At 40.2% G+C, this 20,972-nt stretch overlaps 1 protein-coding gene across 3 annotated transcripts in view; it reads left to right on the forward strand.

Moving 5' to 3' along the window:
• NECTIN3 (nectin cell adhesion molecule 3) overlaps positions 1–20,972 on the forward strand; it is a 71,225-nt gene that overhangs the window by 7,479 nt on the left and 42,774 nt on the right. The gene's annotated exons all lie outside the window — the stretch shown is intronic.

Here is a 20,972-nt window from a genome sequence, read left to right on the forward strand (position 1 = left end):
AGTCAAGTGTAGCTGAATCAACTGGTACACTAGGATTACCTGCAACAGTAGATGGGTCTTGCTGATTTACCCCCCCCCCTCTCCCCCCCCACCTCCATCAGATTTTCATTATCTGGTATTTAAGATACCTTTGTATGTCTACAGGGGATCATTGTATTCTCCTTTTCTATTAGTCAAGGCTGGTATAACATAGCTTTTAAACTCATCCTTAGTATCTTCCAGGGATTAGTTTGAACAGAATGTTTTCCTTCAGTGACTGTTGCCTTATATACTTAGAAGGTGCTAGTGCTATCACTGTGATGCAGTGGTACATGCAGAATTTGGAGTTGCTGAAATGGCAATCTCCTGCCAAAAAACCCATACTCCCTAAAAGGTAAGGGCTAGTCAAACAGGTCTCTAAAGTTGATGTGTGTGCAGATGAGCAGAAGAAACAAACTGAACTAGCTTGACAAGTTTATTAGTTACTTTTGGATCTGCTACTTTCACTAACCCTTGAGTTAGAAGATTACAGATTAGTGTTTGATTTAAATTTTCCTTAATCCTGTTTTGCACAGGCATTCTTTGCCCACTTCTGTTGCTTCTTTTTTACTTGCAATACCACCCATGCTGCATATGGTTAAACTGAAAGCTAATTATTGCTGGGACAAGGGCACTTAACAGCCCGTTGGATGAAGGTATGCTGGAGACAGAATGTGAAAAAGTGGAGATTGTTAAAGTTGGGTAACTAGCTTTACATAATTTCTTTGCAGTGTACATAATCTGGTAGAACCATAGTTTAGTCAAGCCCAAGTTAAATGACATCAAATGCGAGGAACTTCTTCAAAATAAGAGTAACTGAGGGTGCAGAACTTTTTGACTTGTATTAATGAGGTAATTTTTTTTCCCCAAAATTCCTTCTTTAGTTTCTCCTATGTCACCTGTGGCCGTTGCCACAACAAAAATATACTTAGTTAACTCTGCTAAAGATTATTACTAGAGGTCAGAGAAGCAAAGATCAAGAGCTGTTAAGCTTAATTCAATTTTTGAACATATTTGTAAAGATTGATAGTATTTGCATTATAAAAACCCACTGTTTGACCCTTCACCAGTAATGCTACTTCCGTGCTTCAAACCAATATACTTCTAACTTCAAAAGGTAAACTTTCTTGAAACAGAAGTTATGTTGTTATGACTTCATTAAGTTACTTAACATTTAAAGAGGCACTATAGATCTAAAGAAATCAACCATGAGAATTTGATGGTTGTGACCATACTGTTAATCACTTCTTAGGAGATTTAAATGCATCCTGTTGAAAGTTTTAATGTGTTAGTGGTAGCTGAGGTGTAGCATAAAATAGTCTACCTCTGGTAACTAGTAAGTGCAATATATCCATTTATCCAGGATATCCTGTATAGGAAGAAGTATACCAAGTTCTGTGTATATCAGAGGTAGTCCAAGCTTCTGTACATAGCTTGTGTGGCAGGGGATTGGAACTAGATGATCTTTAAGGTCCCTTCCAACCCAAACCATTCTGTGATTCCTGAAGACAACTGTTAAGTTCAATGGCCATACAACAGTAGGGCTTTTGACTAACCAGATCAGCTAGCACAGTTGATGCATCAGTGTTTTCACATGAACATTTAATAACTTGTTACCCTCTGACAAAACAGAATGTAGTCTGTTGAGAAATAGTTTTGTGTAAGCTTCATGTGAGATCTTTTTAAAGATTCTGCTGAGTGTTCTGCCTTACAGAAAGAGGTGAGGACTATGGAACTTGATGGAACTGTTAGTGAAAGTTCCCTGGTGATGTATCTTGAGAGTCACTCTACAGCTGTGTCTTCCAAGAGTCAAAAGGCATGGCTTGGGTGTAATACATTGACGTGGCTGCAAATAAGGTGAAAACTGAAGTGAGGAGCAACTGTGATGTCTCCACAATTTGAGACTTCTCTGAAAAGAGGTCCTGAATTGATTGCTGTAAGTACATAGAACAAGACTGGACAGAGGAAGAACAGTGAGTATTATTAACCATGAGAGGCTTTTAACAAGGTTTCTTAAGATGTTCTTGTAGACAAATTGATGAGATATGGTTTAGGTAAGTGGATTATTAAATGGGTGAAAAATTGTGTGTACTGCTGGACTCAGAAGGTTCTGATCAGCTGTACAAAGTCCACCTGGGGGCTTGTTACTGGTGGCATGCCTTCAAGGATCAGTGCAGGGACAGTTTGTCTGCCTTTCAACCCCTCTTCCAGGTTGGTAATGCACTTTCAGCAAGTGTGTGGATACTACCAGATTGTGAGGGGCAGTTGATATGCTGGAGACTAGGGCTAATTGAGCCAGATGTCTAAGGGCTGGAAAAATAGCTGGCAGAAACCTCATGAAGTTCAACAAAAGCAACTGCCAAGTCTTTCTGGGGCAGAATGACCCCATGCAGCAGCATAGGTATGGTGCTAACTGGTGAAAAGCAGCTTTACAGGAAAGAGCATAGGGGTCCTTGTGCGCCTGTATGTGCCTTTGTGGTGTAAAAGGTGAAGAGCATACTGGGCATGGTCAGCCGGTTGAAGGAAGCCATTTTTCTCTACTATTTGGAGCTTGTGAGATGGCACCTGGAGTACTGTGCCCAAGTTTGTGCTCCCAAGTACAAGGCACATGCTGAGGTGTCTGTGTAAGGCTACTAAGATAGGGAGTCAGCAGCATGTGATGTATGAAGAGGAGCTGAGAAATGAGTTTGTTCAACTTGGAGAAAAGTCTGAGGTGGGGGATACTAGTTGCTAGCTATGTTTAATAGGAGATGGGAGAGAAAATTAAGACCGGCTCTCCTTAGATATGCACAGGGAAAGGATAAGAGGCAACAGACACAAACTACAAGGGAAATTCCAATAATGTGTTAGCAATATGCTTTCCCACACAGGGAATGAAGCACTGAAACAGGTTGTGGAATCTCTGTCCCTGAAAATATTCTGAACCTGACTATGCTATGACCCTGAGCAACTTGATCTGACTTCAAAGTTGGCCCTGCTTTCAGTTGGGGATCGGATTGGATAACCTCCAGAAGTCCCTTTCAGTCTAAATGAGCCTCATTTTGTGCATGGGTAGGCAGGAGCTAGTGTGCTGTAGTCTAGCCCTGGAAGAAAAGTAGCAGTTGGAAGTCATTTTCCATTAAGATTAAAATGTCCAAGTAAAGTCTGAAACAAGTTTTTCCTATAAAGCAATTTGACTGCTAAAAGCTTACTTTAATGGATCCTGTTGTTAACTCCTAATGTAAGTAGTAATTTTTAGAGAGTTTCTTAAAGAAAGACTGGCCTTCATGTTTTCTGTTACTTGAATAAGTAGCCAGTGAGACCAGTCCCTTACAGCCCAGAGCCGAGTGACACTGTGACAGATCCTGAAAATGTAGTCTGGCAGTAAATCAAGCAGCTATTATACAGCATTAATATGGTTGGCTGTTGGTTACCTAGACTTTCTGTCTTGATGCAGATCCTGGACAAAAAGGGGTTAACTTCCTCGAATAGCTTGTGCTAGAGGGTGGCCTGAAGAGCTAAAAAAAAAAAAAAAAGCCAGCAGTGTCAGCAATGCAGGGGGCAGCAGGCATCTGCATAACTCTGTAATGTAACTGGGAACTCATCAGATCTTGTCACGGACAGCTGAGATTTAGGCATTGCATTTTTGTGATTTGCTGCTCCTGACAAACTGTGTTCATTTTATATTTCATAATATGGCTGCAGTTGTTAAATACTGGCAGGTAACAGTCAAACTTTACAAGTAATTGAAAATGTGAAGTTAATGTTTAGCTGTCTTCTTGAACTTGCGACTTTGCTATTTAATGTAGCGCAAAGTACAACCTCCCTTCTCCTCCCCCAGACCTCAGTTCTTCCTACAGTAGGTGGTACGTGGGAAGACAGCATATAAAAAGTGGAGGAGTGGCGTGCTTAAGGGAATAGGGGCTTTCCTAGGCACTGAAGGTCTTGTTCCTTCATCTAGGACATGACACATCAGAGTTCCTGACCAGTTTTTAATGGTTTTCTAATTTCAGTGTAGGAGGTACAGTTGTGGGGGCAGGGAACGCTGTATGCTTCCAACTGTTGCTGTCTGCTTAGCAGAATTTTAGGTCTGTCCTTGAAATTGATTTCACAAAACCCACTAAAAACTAAGACACACACACCCCACCCCACCCCCAAATCCTAGATGCTTATTTTAAGAAATTCGGAAGTTTTTTGCTAACTTGTCCTTGAACTTTCTGTAAGAACTGTGTACACTCACAACACCAAATGCAGTGGGCAGTCTCTGTGTACCATGTTCCTTTCTCCATTTAAAGATGGAGTGTTGTCCATTTCAGCTTGAGTTTAATTTTTGCTTTAATCTTCCTATGTAAAAGTAATATCCTATTAAAGATAATTAAACACGTTAATATAACAGAATTTTCCCGTTGGTCTTGTTCCCCCCAAAATGGCTGAAATGCCTGATGTAGTTTGTTTTTTTTAAGTTACTCTAAATCAGGAGTTGTTATTTGTACTTAAAACTTAATTCTTGGTTAAGTTTAATAAGTGTTTAATAGACACTGTTTTTTAGTATGCTCCTCCTTTAAATGACCATCATTTTGGCTTGTTAATACCAGCCAGCATTTCTGATAGTATATATTAAATGTTGTTTGGGGGTTTTGTTGGTTTTTTAATAAACTATTTGTGTTTAAACTGAATGAACTTACTTGCCTAAGGAAAGCAGTCTGTGTACTTGACTGTGTACAGTTTGACTTGATTGGCTGTTACTGACTAAACAGTTCAGAAATCCTTCTCCCTCCTACCCCTTCTTTTGAGTAGGTAAAATATGGCTTAGTTCCAGGGAACTTGAACATGATCAAATTGGTGGCTGTTTCTTGGAGCCTATAGATTAAGGCAAACTTAAGCTATTGTTAATAATGTATGGAGAAGTGCAGTGTAGCACGGGAAGAACAGAAAGTACATAGGTGTGGAAAATGAAGTTGCTGTAGAACAAAATAATTAAGTACTGCTGTAGTACTGCACATGCCTATAAATAAGGCGTGGAAATATACTAATTCTTGATGTAGATCTTTATTGCTTGTTATAGCCAGCTGAACTGACTGTCATTCCAAGGAGTATGCTGTGCAGACTGACAGTATGTAGATTCTGGCTGACCACTTCATCTTGCTTGTGCTGGCTGGTTTAAATACTGGGAAATGCCTGAAGGATCAGGTATTAATTCACGATCACTAAGATTTCAGCAGTTGCAGCCCAGCCCAACTACCCAATGTTACTGGATTGAAGATATCTGCTGTAGGATTCCCTTAGTTGCAGTGTAGTTTTATAACGTTGCTAGGCATTGAAACATTTGCAAATGGAACTGAGAAAGAAAAAAAATTTTAATTTCTGAACCTTTAAGTAATATTCTACTTGAACTAACAGCAGAAAGACTTGCTTGTGAAGATGCCTCAGTCAGCTGTTGCTTTTGGTAACATGCAGAGTCAAATTCTGGTTTGCTAATTCCATAGGTCATGCATTTGCCAGTATCTGCTAGGCCTGTCAGCATAGTAGTACCTTGACTGTCTTTCAGAAAGGTGTCAACTGAGAGATGTTGTGACAGAGCACTTTTTTTTTTTCTATTTAAGAAAGCTTATTAACTTATTGGCTACTAGCTGGTATTTTGTACTGCTGGGGGAGTACCTAAAATGGTAGTCTTAGCACTTTTAATTATCAGACAGAGGACGTAAATATTGCTTAGCGGTTTCATCGTATGTTGGCACCTAGTTCTGTGCATCTTAATTAGTCTCGTGTTCTGTGTGAAGGACCCAGTATTGTTGGAAAGAAAAGGAGGATGATAGTTGTCAGAGTTTCCTGTGAAGTTTGAAGGCACCCCATCTGCTGACCTGACTTGATGTCTTGAGTTCTTTCCCCCTTTCAGGGCCATCGGATCCAGGATGTTATGGAGAGACTAAGTCTGGTCTTTTGACTGTTTTGCATATGTCCATATGGTCACCAGTGATTCTGCCAAGGGTAACCCTGAGTATCATCAAGAGTGACTGAAGAACTCTGAGGGCAAAGGTGAGGGGCATGAGCACAGAGCCCACAAGCTGGGTGTCTATACCAGTGAGGGAGGAAGACTCAGCTAGGAGTGAATGCATCTGGCTGCTGTTGAAGGTAGGACTTCGACTTCTCTGACCACTGAGCTGAGGAACAAGAACTGCTGAGCCAGAGTCAGGGTCTATCTGACAAAATAAGATAGGAGTTTCTTTTCCAATATTGTTGCTAACTTGTGAGAAGGGCTTTAGGTATGTTGGGATGTCCTCAGATTTTTCTCTCATCTGGAGAGAAGAAATGAGGAGTAATAAGTGTCTGAGGACTGTGCACAACTGCAGACTTAGGATCTCATTGGGATTCTGGCAATGTGGTGGGATAGCTTGCATGACTGGAATAGTGCAATTAGCTGGATTCATGCCTTTCAGGAACAGCAAGCTGGCAAGGTGAGAAGTGCAGTGCTCTACAGAGGAGTGGACAGAACGCATGGACCTTTGCCCTTGAGCAGGTGACAAGCCAGTTAATGTTATCCATAAGATTTTAAGAGGACAGACTAAAACAGTTGACACTAAGTGTCTGCTACTCCTGGCCTGATCAAAAGGTAGATGAAGCCTTCTTTAGGCACCTGGAAGAAGCCTCATGATTGCAGGCTATGATGATCAAGAGAAATTTCAGCCACCATGGCATCAGCTGAAAGAGCAATAGGGCTGGACACAAACCATCCAGGAGATACTTGGTTTTGTTAAAGACAATTTATTGATGCAGGTGATCATGGGCTGACTGGGGAAGATTCTCTAATTGATCTGTTATGCGTAAACAAAGAACAACTGGTTGATGATGTAACAATCAGTGGCACTGTTGGCTGAAGTAGCTTTGAGACTGGAGTTTGAAATACTTAGGAAAGTGATCAGGACTGATAGAATCATAACCCCAACTGTAGAAGAAAAGGTTTCACCTTATTTGGGGATCTGCTTGTAATGTTTTCACGGGGAAACTGCTGTGGTGGGTAGATGGGCTGGGGACAGCGGGCTAATCTTCAAGAGAAACCTCTTCAAACTATAATAAATGTCCCCTGCAACGTGCAGGAAGTCCAACAGATCTGGCAGAAGTTCAGCATGGAAGAACAGGGAATTCCTCAGCAAGCTTCAAATGTACAAAGGAAGTCTGCAGAAGGTTGAAGCAGGAGGAACATAGATGGTATCTGAGAGCATAAGGATAATGCTGGGAAAGCTCAAGCCCAGCTGCAGCTGGAACAAGTAAGGGATGTTAATGGTGACAGGAAAGGCTGCTGTAACGACAGTCAGCAAAAGAAAAACTGAAGAAAATGTGTGCCTGCTGCTCAGTGGGGCAGGGAGCCTAGTGAGGAAGGACATGGGAAGTGCTGAGATGTACAATATCTTGTGTTTGCTTTGGTAAGGTCTGCCCTCTGGCTTCTCAGTTACTTGAGTCTACTAGCAGAGTCTGTGGGATGTAGCATTACCCACAGTAGAGAAAAATATAGTTTGAGACTACTTAAGCCATTGGACTGTTCAGAACCATGGGCCAAAAAAGATGCTTCCGAGTGATGTGTGTGTGTTGGCTGACGCCATGTTCTGTCACCTTTGAAAACTCATAGTGACTAAGGGTTGTTCCTGATGAGTGGAAGAAGGCAGACATCACATCCATCTTCAAGAAAGGAGAATCCAAGTTGGAGAAGACCCTTAAGATTGTCGAACTACAGCCTGGTCAGGCTTGCCTCAGTCTCTGGAAAGATAATAGAGCAAATCTTCCTCTAAGCCTCCTCTGGGCACGTGAAGGGCAAAAAAGTTGGTTGGGAATGGCTTGAAGGGTGAAATTCAGTTGTACAGAGTCCAACTGATGGCTAGTTGTTAATTGATAGTGAGGCAAATACCATTTCACATCTTTGAAGGCAGAATATAGCGCTCTTAGTAAGTTTGTGGATGATACTGAACTGGGGTACAGCTGATACACTAGCAAGCAGGACTGCTACTTCAAGGGACCTCAGCATGCTGGAGAAACAGGCTGGCTGGAACCTCGTGATGTTCAGCAGTGGCAAGTATGAAGTCCTACAGCTGGACTGGAATATCCCTGTGCAACAGCACAAGCTGTGGTCCAGCGGGCTGGAAGGCAGCTTGGCAGGCACAGATGTGGGGTCCTGGTGAACAACAAATTGAGCATGTATCAGCCATTTGCCGTTGCAGCAAAGAAAGACTTGCCTCATCCTGGGCTGTGTTAAGCATGGCAGCAGGTTAAGGAAAGGGATCCTTCACTTCTATTTGACACTGGAGCACTGTGTCCAGTTTGGGGTTCTCCAGTACCAGAGAGACACTGAGGTACTGGAGCGAGTTCAGTGGTGGACCACCATGTTGGTTGGGAGCTGGAGCACAGGATGTGTGAGGAGACTGCAAAAGCTGGGCTTGATCAGCCTGGAGAAGGGAAGGCTGAGGGGAAGGAGATGTTATTGCTGCCTGATGGGAGTGTGTCAGGAAGATGGAGCCAGGTTTTCTTCAGAGGTGCAGCACAAGAGGAAATAGGAACAAACTAGAGTGAGGGAAATTCCAAGCCCATGTAAGGAAAAAATACTCGTCTGAGGGAGATCAGAGACTGGAGCAGGCGCTCAAAATGGTTGAGGAATCTCATTCTGTGGTGATACTCAAAACCTGACTGGATGAATCTCCAAGCAGTCTGATACAACTGGACCTACATTAAGCGTGACTAGGTGGCCTCTAGAGGTCCTTTGCCTCTCACCTACATTAAATCATTATTCTCTAAATCAACATTAGAGCTTGCTTGCCTTTGCCGATGAGAAATGCATTGTGAAGAAACCTGTACTTAGGACTTCACTTGTATATGTGGTAATTGGTAGGTGTCTTGCTTGGGAATTAGGAATATAGTTTATACCTGTGTCAGAGATGACCTGTTGAACACTTTGGAGACATCACAGGCTTTCTGTGAATGCCTTTTCTCTACAAGCTGGTGCTGACAAACAGATTCCTGGTACTTGAGCATTCTGAATGCCTGGGTCTGACAGATGAAGTCAGAATGATTGCTTGAAGAATGTCTTGCTGCTAGTGACTTATACCCTGGGGTAGACATGAGCTTTCTAGGTAGTCTAGCAAGATACACATTGCGGTTACCCTTATGATTAGTATGGCAGTGTGTGTATCTATCACTGTGTAGCAGAAAGGCAACAAACAGCAATGAAAAAAATCCTATACTGATTGCTTTATATTGCATTTTTGAATTCAAATTGTAGTTGCCTTGTTGTATTTCTGTTAGTCTGTGTAATGGCAAGTTTATCATATGGTAGTGCTGAAACAACCATATAATTTGGAAGGGAAGTTGTTTGTTGGACTTAGTGTGCAACTCCTGGAATGCCAACCCACATTTTTTTGCAAGTTTATGGCTAGGTGGAGGAGGCTATGCTGCTGTGTCACTGGTAACTCCCAGATTTTTTGAAGTGAAGCACAAGTGATGGGCAATAACTCTTCCGACTTCTGTGATATTGAGTGCCCGATCCCCCACCCCCAATTTTCTTCCTCCCCTCTCAAAAAAAAAAAAAAAAGCAGCTGTTGGGTATTGTGATAGCATTAAATAACATTAAATAGCTTTTCCAAATAGAATGGAGAGGGTTGTAGTCTGGAAGGAAGTGTGGGAGGAGATTTATTTGACCAAACCTTCAGTTAGCAGTCACTGCAGTCTTGCTAGGACCTTTTTCTGGAGAGTATTCATCTGGTGGAAGCTATAGTTTTGGGTGGTTCTGGAGGATAGAAGGATCTTGTATATTGGATTTCTTGGAGTATGAGGTGCCCTAATTATACATAATTACTTGGTGCTGGTAGGAAGTTGGAATAATGATGAATTACAGAGTTACGGAGGAGCTTATGAAACTGAGTGAATAATGAAACAAGCTGAAGTGTAGATAAATGTTCAGTGATGCCCAGGAGGCCTCCTTTGTGGAGGGGAGGAGTAAACTTTATATATATACACAAATGTATAATATTTATAATATATAATACTTGGAAACAAGACTTTGAGTATGTGATGGTCAGTTCTGTGAATTGATGATTTTCTGTGTCAGTCTTGGGGGCGGCAAATCAAGTGTTGGACTAAGAGAACAGAACATGCTGTTCTAATGAGGGAATAGGTTGGTGTTTTTTCAGATACTCTGTTCACTTTTGGTTGCTTGATCCTAAAAGTAAACAAAAAACAGAAAAAAACTTAGGATTCAAGTAGGTTCAGAGGAGGGCAGCAGGGATCAAAGATATGAAAGTGGACTTCTGAGTGAAGTCGGATAAGACCTCTCAGTTGAGAAAAGAGGCAGTTTCTTGGGACAAGAGGAGGAGAGGGAGGAATATGGTGGGATCTGTGAAATCATGAGTGATATCAACAATGTGTGTACAGATAAAGTTTTACAGTGCAGAAAGTAGGTGCTCATCAGATGAAGCTAAAAGGAGGTGAGTTGCAAGCAAAGAAGGTGTTTTTAGAACTGCTGGCAAGATATCTGGCACTGCTTGCCAGAGGATGCTGTGGATGCAGAAGGATTGTGAAGTCAACAGGAGGTACGTAAAAATCAACTGAGGGTTAAGCTGACAGGTCAGATCAGGTTTGGAACAGCTGAAAGTATTAGGAGTAAATGCTGGTCTTGACAAACCACCCTTGCCCCTGCATGTTATTGCCTATATTCCTGCATGTGACTACTCTTGGTAACTTTTTCCTTGGTGAGAGCACAAATTTTTTATGACAAGCTATGCTGTTAGGTTTCCAGGTGATGAGGAAGTATGTGGAGTGCAAGGAAGCAATCTCCATCTAGAACTGCCATCTTGAACAAAGTGTCTTCCATTTTTTGATGTCTTTTATCTAAGTTATTGAAAGGTGAAGCTAGAGGTGGTATCAGTGGTTAACACACTCTTCTCTTCCCTCTCCCCCCACCCCACCTCCTGCCCTGTCCCCCCTGCCCCAGTCTACAATAACTTTATATAAAGTGTTCAGGTCACACGTTTGTTTTTGTAGACAAATATCAATCTTTTGATGTCATCTTTTGGTCTATACAGTCAATTGTATAGGCCGTCCTGTGCAGGTCAGGTGTGTCTTTGACTTAAGTGCTGCTCTCTCCTGAAGGAGAATCCTCCAGTAAGCCTTGCCTCCCCTGGATTGGCCTTCACTGGCACCGCTGAGCATCTCATACAGTTCTGAGTGTGGTAGGATAATGGCGTCTTACAGCAGCTTGAATATCTTGTGCTTATCTCTGAAGTTTGGACTGTGGTCTGGAAGCTGTGTAGCCTTCTGAATTTTACACTCTTAAGAGGAAAGATTGTCCTTGTCAGAGGTCTTGCACAAAGGCAGCTGCACGTACTAGGTAGCGTACTGCTTTGAAGCATGTTCTCTGTCTTGGGTATTATGTTGGCATCTGCTTTAAACTTTCAGTGTAGTAATGCCAGTTTTGGAACTTCTAGACTTAGCTCTGAAGAGCATACTAGAGTTGAAACCTTTTAAGAATTAACTGGTGTCCAGAAAGTGATGATTTTTGTGTGATGTGTGCAACTGTCTCCTTGTATCATGAAAGGCAGCTGGTGCTAGGTGATGGGGCTGGCTTAAAGGCAAATGAAGCTCTGTGTACTTGATTTATAGAAGGTAGAAAAGCTGAAGCACTAGCTGACTTAAAACTAAGTGATTAGGTGTTACTCTATATCTCCTGAGTAGAATTTCTGTCATCACCTTCAACTCACAGCCCTGCAAATAAATGAAGAAATGGAGCTTTTAAGATAAATTTTAAGCAGGCAACACTTAACTTATGTCTGAACATCAGGTTATAACATAGCTTATTAATCAATATTCTCAGAATGAGTTACTTTTCTCAAACCTGAAGGCTGGCTGTTGTTTCTCCAAGTCTTATTTGTGGCTGAGAACAAGAAAGCTAGTCTCTAAGGACTGATATGAGTATGTCACAGTAACTCAGTTGAGGACAAACTGATGCTAATAGAGATTTTGTGGATTCATATATACAGCTTTGAAGAGTTAAAAGCTTTTAAAGAATACATAACAAAAGTTGAATATCTGCTTGTGGATCAGAATACAAGAAATAAGTAATAGAGAAGACTGATTACCTGCTGTGAGCTGGCTGTCCCTCTGAAGAGGAAAACCTGTACTGACAAGGAGTGACTGGAAAGGATACAAATGATGAAAAACATTTGGTGAGAAAACAGCTAATTGAACAGGTTGAATATAACATTCAAGTTAAACTCCAAATGCAATAGACCTGAGGGGGGAAAAAAGTAATTGAGTGCTCTGTCTTAGTAAGTAACTATGTGCTAGCTAAAAGCACTGGTGCTCTTGAACACAGAACTTTCGGTTTTATAATTAAGTGCTACTAACAGTGTTAAAAGTGAAATGAATCGGCCATCCTAGATGTCTTGTGAGTTAATGTCTTCTTGCTGGATTTGGTAATTCCTACATGTGTACCTGTGTTAATTACTTGATTTGCAATGCAAGTGAGGACAGTCTTGAAACACAGGTGGAAAAGGTATGAATCAGCAGGTTGCTAGTAAGAGGACTGGGAATGAGAAGACTTCTAAAAGCCATGTAGTCTGAAATCTTCTCAGAGCAGTGAGGTCTGGGTGAACCAAATGGTCATGAGAGAGCAAGTGTATGGAATGGATTGTTGCAAACATGCTCATGAAAGGAGAGCTTTTAATTGAGTCCATCAGCATGTGTGTTAGTTAAGAAGAATTTGAAGGAAGACCAGATTACTACTAAAAATTAACTTATTAAAAATGTCTGTTAATAATCTTATAGTAATTAAGCTGACAAAACCATTGAACAAGAGATCATGTCTCTACCCTGGTGCAGGATCTGCTTGGGTTAGTTTGGGTGTGGGGTTTTTTTGTAACTAAACATCAAACATTTCTAAAAGTGTTTACTGTTTTGGCCAGGATGTTCGTTTGAGGAGTTTGCTTTCTGTAGCATCCAAAGTTTTCTTGATTTCAGTGGGTTTTGTTGTTGCTAGTCTTTGTGGTGAGGTTTTTTTGTGGCTTCAGTTTATCTCCTTCCTAACCTCTGCAGGCATATTCAGCAGTTCAGACATTCTCTTTTTGCAGTGTAAGTACTTCAGGACCTTTACTGGGTTGCCTTCTTTGAGAACAATGATCGGTTCTTCCAGTCCTTCCTTATAGATCATGTTTTTCAGGCCTTTGAGCACACTTTGCTTTCAGACTCTCTAGGTGGCTAATATCTAAACTATGATGTTCAAGCTGAACAACTCCAGATGGAGCGTTACTGATGTTGGCTAGAGCACAGAGTTTACGTCTACATTAGCATATTCTAGAGTGGCACTTTGAATTCTTAAAATATAATTACCATATACTTGCTGTAACTTTCAGAACAGTTTTTGCTCTCTAACCAGTTACTTCAAATCCTGTGTCAGTTATTTATACTTGTTCCTGCTGACTGTTTTCTAATTTGAACCCACTGGAACTTGAAGCTTTTTTCAGGCCCACTGGGAAAGACTTATGTATAACTTGACTTGGTTTTTTGTATCTAATGCAGTTAGTTGGCAGCCCCACCAAGATGCAGAACGGAAGCACGATGCTCCTTTTGACCTCCCGCTATATCTGTTAGATATTTTGGTTATGTGTTTAAACAGGATACCACATACGAGGAATTTAACCTTTTTCTCAAGGTCAGTTTGTCAGAACCATTGACTCATCTTCTGTGTTTCAGAAGATCTTGAAGATCGTCTGGAACTCTTCAACAAACTTTCCAATCAAAGGTTTGAGTTACATGAATAATTGCTATTTTCGATGCCATTTGCTGTTCTTTTAGTGTATTTATATCTATTGCTCTGGTACTTGTTAACTTAAATTTATTTAAATGGGAACGTGAAGGATTTTGTGATGTTTAGGGGGAGAGGAAGTGGTGTATATTTGTATGGATAACTTGTGAACTACTTGTTTACTCTTAGTAATAGTTTTCTGAGGGAGTGGGACTAAAGATGAGATGTTCTCCTCTGGTCCTGCTTTTGAGCCTGACCCATTTGTTGAAAAAAGAGTACCTTGTCTCACTTGCTTCCTTTTAAAGAGAGTGGGATTGGGAGGTTTGTCTGGTTAAACAGAGTTTGGAATGTTCATTGCAGAAGAACTTCCAGCTGCATCAAAGCTGGCCTCATTTACTAGTTCAGTATGTCTTGTAACTATCTGAATGCTTAGTATCAGGATAAACATGAATGTATTAATTTGCTGTGCGTTAACATACGTAGAAGATTGTAATGTTAACAGAGTGTAAAACAGCGCTAATACGGTTTAAATTGAAATTCCAGATGACATTTTTAAATTCATGGGACTTTGTAAAGGTTCTTGGTAAGTAGTTAGATTTGAGGCTTTAACCTTAGAAAATTGTCTTTCTAAGTGTCCTTCACAACTCAATTGGAATCATGAGCCTAACCTTTTATAAACTTTCCTCTAGTGTCTTAGATTGTATTTGGTTTCCTGCTGCTTGAAGGTCTGTGCAGCATGGTAGGAAGCAGAGTATGCAGGGACACAGTCTCTGCTCTATGTGGAGGTGGTGAAACTAGAACAGAAGCACCAGTTAATGTGTGAAGAAAATGGCATTGTGAAATAAGAATAGTGGGTTCCAGCCATGCCTGACTTCAAGTCCAGAGGTGCAGAGCTTTTTTGAAGCTCCAACTCATGATTCTGAGTTGGGCTTAAGCTATTTTAATGATCGTCTACGTTTAAGTACTTTCTTTGACTTTGTGTCGCACTGGAGTAAAATACCTCTTTCTAATCTGTCGCCTTGTTTTCTGTGATAAAAACTTTAATCTTGCCGATAATAGGTGTTTATTGTGGTGCTGTAGAGCTTTGCATACTTTATCATCTTGACCCAGTTGTATTAGGATGAGAGTATTTTGTCCAGTATTGCATTATCTGGCCTTTTAACAGGCAGTATGCATCTTCTCTCCATGGGATCTGGATGCTATCTTGTGAATGGTAGCTGTAGTCTTCCCCACAAATATCAGTATTCCTTGATATTTAGATGTATCTAAAAATATACTTGTTGTTTCAGCAGCTAGGGGAAGATAATTGACTGTCCCTTCCACCAGCTGTGGGGAATGAAGGAGTTCAGTAACACGAGCCTCGTGGTGGAATGGTGTTACATGTTGTCAGCTCTACCCTTTGGAGCAACAGGTGGGGGTTCAAAGTACTTAAAAATTCTGCAGAACATCCTATGATACCCCTTTACAGAGAATTTCTTTCTTGAGCTTGATGTTTTGAGTAAAACCCCTGCTTCAGCAACAGTCAGCTTTTGAGACAGTACTGAAATTAAGAGACTCATCTTTTCATGTATTCTCAAACTCAACCAGTTCTTGTGGCCAGTATCTTCAACTTCTAGGTTGCTTGAAAAATTCTACCTTTGTGGAACTTCTTTTACGATTTTCAACTAGAAATGGTGTTCCCCTTACTCTAGCCTTTGTAAGCATGTAGGCTATAGTCACCTAGAGGAGAGCTGCTTACATGCTAGATAAAGTTAGGACTGGAACCTAGTTTTGGTCCACTTGTAGGTGTAAAAATTTAACATTCAGAAGTTAATAGATGCATTTCCAAGTGATGAATGTGCATGAGCCACAGTGGTGATATATCAGTGCAATGGGAGAAATCTAGGAATATGTCAGTATTTAAACAATTGTCATCATAATGTTCCTAGTTTCCTTTTCATATCAGGTAAAGTTGACCTCTGGATTCAGAAGAGTCCCTTGAACATTAATGAAATGAAAAAGCAGCCTGACAATGCCTTTCTCTGCATTTGCCAGCTAAGAGGATTTCAGTAGTCTTGGCTTCAGACTGTTCAGTTGCTACACTTCGTTTCACCAGAATTTTTTGCCTTCTGGTAGGCTTTTGTATGCCTGTTACACCATTGTGATAAACCCTGAACAAGGTTTTAAGATGGAAATAACATACCTCTGGTTTGCTTTTTTAAAAAAGGCAAGTGCCCTACAGAGGAGGGAACTTGAGCTGAGTCCAGTAAATGTAATGCTTATAGAACCCAACCTCATGCCCTGTTTGTGCTCCCAGCCCACTTCCCCCCCAAAAAACTTCATTGACAAACTAGCATTCCACTTCAGGTGAGGACTGTGATAAAGCAGATCCTTAGGCAAGAACATTAGGTTATAATACTATCTCTTTGATGTAAGTGCAGGTGTTGTTCCCTAAGTGCTTAACAATTCTAATTGGAAGCTAGTGTTGAAGCATTTTGTACTACTTAATCCTGAATCTCTTCCATTGCTTGGTTCTGATCTTTTTTTGACACAGTAATTTGATCATGCTCTGGTACTCAGAAGAAACACACACACTTACTTCCCAGTAATTTAAGCATATATTTTTATAAAGCCTCAAGTTGAGGTTTCAGACTTGTTTTCTGCAGTGTCCTTAAGTGATTTGATTCTCTAGCTAAAAAAAAATCTGAAAATGCCACTAGAATGTGCAGCTGTGTTCCTGTTGCCTCTGTTGCATTGCCACTTGTGATTGACTGAGCAGAGAATGAGCCAATTCAGAAGGCTAAATCAGGAAGAAAACGAGTTTTTGTACACTGGGCTCTCTTAGGTACCTGATGAGTGCTGATGCAGGAGAAGGCGGACTGGAAGAATGAGTCTAAGCTTTCTGATGTTGGCTAAAATTAAACTGACCTAACAATAAGGCTTAGCGTGACCTTAAGAGTATTTCATGGGAGTTCTGCTGACACAGCCACTTGCTGTCACCAAAATGGGATGTTCCTGTTGTTCTGCTCTGCTCTTGATTGGAACTCTTCTTAGTTCCCAGTGTTAGTGTGTGCTAAGGCCAGATATATCCATGAGCTGAATAACTTGCTGATATAGGGAAAAACTTCACTTTTTCTGCTCTTTTGCAGTTTGGCTTTATTGTCTTGTGGAAACGGTTGACAGCTAGTGCAACATAAGTGGCTACAAGTGTCAGTGTGGTTTCTCTCTCTTGCCAGTGGTGTGCTGTTAAGCGGGGCATGGTTCTAGAGCAGGTAGCAAAATGGATTGCTTTTATAAATAGGCTCATGCATGGCTGGTCCATATAGACGAGTCTCTAAATCTGCTGTTGATTAAAACAAATATTAAGCCTGGAAGTGTAGAGAGTACTCTCTCATTTCATAGCATGAGTACTTTTTTGTATGCCAAAGGCCATTATATGTTCAGGAACCCATAGTTCCTCAGTATCTTTTTTTTTTCAGTTACTGAGTGAGGCTTGGTTAAGAATTACTAGTGAACAGCTTCTGTTACCATGGTCAATATTTGATAGTTCCTAGTACTGTGGCTTTTAATGCTGGAAGTGAGTTTTAGGGATTTTTTTGTTTTGTTTATTCTCCAAACTGCTCTTTGACAGGTTAAGTGAGAATGGTCAGTGCCTTGCTGTTTTGAATAAGATTCTTGCAGTGGTCTAAAACTGGAGGGCTAGTGAACGCAACATAAAGCTGATGAAAATCTTGTTTGAAAAAAAGGAAATTAGGTGTTTATTTGAAATAAAACAATAGGTTGTACAGTTTGGACTGAGATACATTTGCAATACTGGGCCTTGAGATCTGGTCTGTGTGGCGATGTGAGGAAGGGTGGGAAAATGAAGAGATACTGCAGCTCATTTTGGGGAGGGAGCAGGGTGTGTCAGAACTCAGAGGGCCAAAAACATGTTCCTCTGGAAGGTGTTTTACCAAAAATGTTAGAACAAGAAGCTTATGCTTTCTCTCCCTGCACTCTCAAATGAGATAATCAGCTTTGAAATTATTTTAAAATTATTGAGGTAGAACAGTCTCATGGTATTAATATGTAAGTGTGGAGCCATGAATAGTAAATGACTGCTTTGTTACCAGTCCTCTCAGTTGTTAAAATTAGGAATAGAGAGGAACTCTTGCAGTTTGAGACACTGAGATGTGGACTGTTAGTGTATGCATGCAACTAACAGTATTATTGGTGAAATAGGTGGAGAGTCTTAGAGCATGTTTGCAAATAGATTGGAAAATAGGTGTGTCAAGTAGGTCATCTAGGAGGAGCATCCACCTGCTTAACTTCTGTTAGCTTTAGACAGAAGGTGGTTTTGTGGTAGACTTGGCTGTGAAGTATTACCGGCATGGATTGGATCGCTGTGTGATCAAAAAATCAGTACATAGGGACTTAGCTAAAATTGAAACATCTGAAGGTACTGGAGATAGCAATTAATAGCAGGCTGCATATGAAACAGTACTGGACAATCTCTTGCTGATCAAAACAAGGTAAATCCACTGTCTGTTGCCTATGCAATCTGAACAGTGGTATGAACGGTTTCGTTAAAGGAGGAAGTCTGGCTGACTGGTACAGACAAGTTCTAAAACATTTGTACAGGTTGAATGATGAAGTTCAGTTAGGTTTTAAAGCTTTGAAATGAATGGGATTGGGTGCCCTATCACAATACAATACTCAAGTAATTATTGTAACCCACCAGTAAAAGTCATCTGACAGTGACTTTAATTAAGCGGCTTATGTGAGAACCTCATTCCATGTTTCAAAGACATGCTGGAACATATGACCTGTCAGCACACATGATTAGGAAATGAGAGGGAAGACACAAGCTCTTTTTACTGTCTTCCAAGTGAGCAAAAAGGGAAAAAAGATCCACAAAACATGTCAAATCTAAGGAGAAATGTAAGAAGACTTCATGATGCTGCTTTTGTCTTGAAGCTAGAGTAAGATCTTGATTAGTAAGTGAATACAACTTGTTTCCTTAAGGGATGTCAAGAATTATGATAGTCAAGGCCTTCAATGTTGTAAAAGTGTGAGCGAAGGCGGTCACGTTTCAGTGTTAGATTTCAAGAGGAGAGCTAGACTTTATTACAACAGTAAATGTGTCTTATGCATCAGTACCTTGGATCAGTTAAGGAGATGAATAATGTGGCCTTGAAGTGTCTTGCTCTTTAGAATCTTGTGCATTGTACACCTCTAAAGCTTTATTTTGTAGTAGACATGTAGCTGCTATTCATTATTCAAGTACAATCTTTGAGCAAAATACTGGTTCTCAAGTGGAAGTCTCTATGTCAAAGGAAATACCTATCTTGGAGTGGCACAGCAATTAGCTCACTAGTTTGAACTGTTAGCTTGATTGCTCAGCAACCAAGAGAAGTTAGTTAAATAACAACTGGCTGAAGACTAAAACCAGAGACACTATTGCAAATTAAAGATGTGGTTGTTCTCACTTGAGCTTTAAACTACTTTTAAATTTTTAAACACTTTGGAGTATATATACTGTTATATAAACTATAGCTCAAGTTAAATGATTAGCATAGATTAGTGTTTTTTTTTGTCTTTGAACATGTCAGAAGATGAGATAAACATGTAAAATTTGGTGTAATGATCTGTTGGTTCTATTTCATTTCTTGGAGAAGGCGAATGAACAAGATGTAACTGAGTAATGTTCTATAGCTGCAAGTAATGTTCTATTGCTGCAAGTGTATGTACATGTATAAATATATATGAGGCCTGCTCAGTTCAGTCTGTAAATCTTGAAAGTAGCAGCAATAAAAAAGTTAGACTCTGAAAATATTCATGCAATTCATGTGAGAACACTATGTTCTCATGGCACAAATGAGCTGTTAGAAGTATTCCTTGGTGGAAAAAATGTTTTCTCACATCTTCAGAAAAGGGATAACTGTTACTTGAGTCTTGACTGACTTTTTAAATGTAGTCTGGTCATCTTTATGTAGCTAAAGCCTCTAATTACTGGAAGTAGAGTTGTCCAAAATAAAAAATTGAAACAAAACAGCTTGTGTTTTTCACTAACTAGAATGACTTTCTAAGGCAGTTCGTTACCTTCCCAGAAATCCAAGCAGCTTTTGTGTAAGTTTACTTGTAGGGCTTTTCTGTACTAAGTTTGTTGGAGTTACATACAGCTGGTCATTATGTTAAGGTTCAGTACAGGTTGAGATGCAGTAGATTTAAATACTGCAAATCGCTGATTTCTGAACAAAACTGGTTTTCTTAAATGACATTACAGAATATGTATATTCTGTACATTCTGAAATACGTTGCAGAAGTGTAACTTGTGAGCCTTATTTATATGTAAGGTAGAAAGCAATAGTTGAATATTTTTTTTAAGAAATGTTCCACCTTATGCTTAAATATAGCAGTGGCAAGTGGAGACAAAATTTGAGCAGAATTCTGTGCATTTCAGTTAGTGTTCAAATAGTTGGCCTCTTTTCAATGTCTGTCTCAACAGTGTGTATTAGTTCAAGAGGCATGAGGAGACTAGGCATGCCTTTCATGACTTGTGGATTAGTCATGGTAGATATTCCCTGTATGAAACTTACTCAGTTTGTTGCATTTTCTGGCTTTTTTTTTTTCCCCCTCACCAGCCCCTCTTAGTGACTGGCACATGAACAATCTTGGTATAAAGTTCTGGCTTAGTGTGATTTATTTGTGCAACTTAATGTTTTTGTACTATTGGCACTAGTCAGTAGTTTTATCCTGAAGAAATCCATAGCTGAATCTTTAAATCGCTTGTTTAGGTGACTTCATTGACTTAGTTATGGTTCGAACACTGAAAAATCAATTGGTGGGAAATGGGAAGCAATGAACTCGTACATAAAGGCATATAGAGAATTTTTTTCCTGAACACATGGTTTCTCTTTTGTGGGAATTTGTTGACTGAAAAGGCAGTTAATGTCTCAGGTTGAATGACCTCTTCGTGCTTGTGAAAATGGGGCTACTAAAATTTAGACTTGAATCTTGTTCCATGGGTAAACTTTCTCGGTAACGGGTTGAGTACTGATTTGATAACTGAAGACAAAATCAGAGCAGTTGAAATGTCTCTGTTAAAACTTAAGCACAATAAAAAGAAATACAGTATGGATTAAGACTGATTCTTTTTCATCATGTTAGTTTACTCCAAGAGAAGGAAGGATTGAAGTAGCTGGAGCATCTGTTTGGCAAAAGAAATTGCGAACCT

Source organism: Strix aluco, chromosome 2 (genome assembly GCF_031877795.1).
Source record: "Strix aluco isolate bStrAlu1 chromosome 2, bStrAlu1.hap1, whole genome shotgun sequence".
Lineage (NCBI taxonomy): Eukaryota > Metazoa > Chordata > Aves > Strigiformes > Strigidae > Strix > Strix aluco.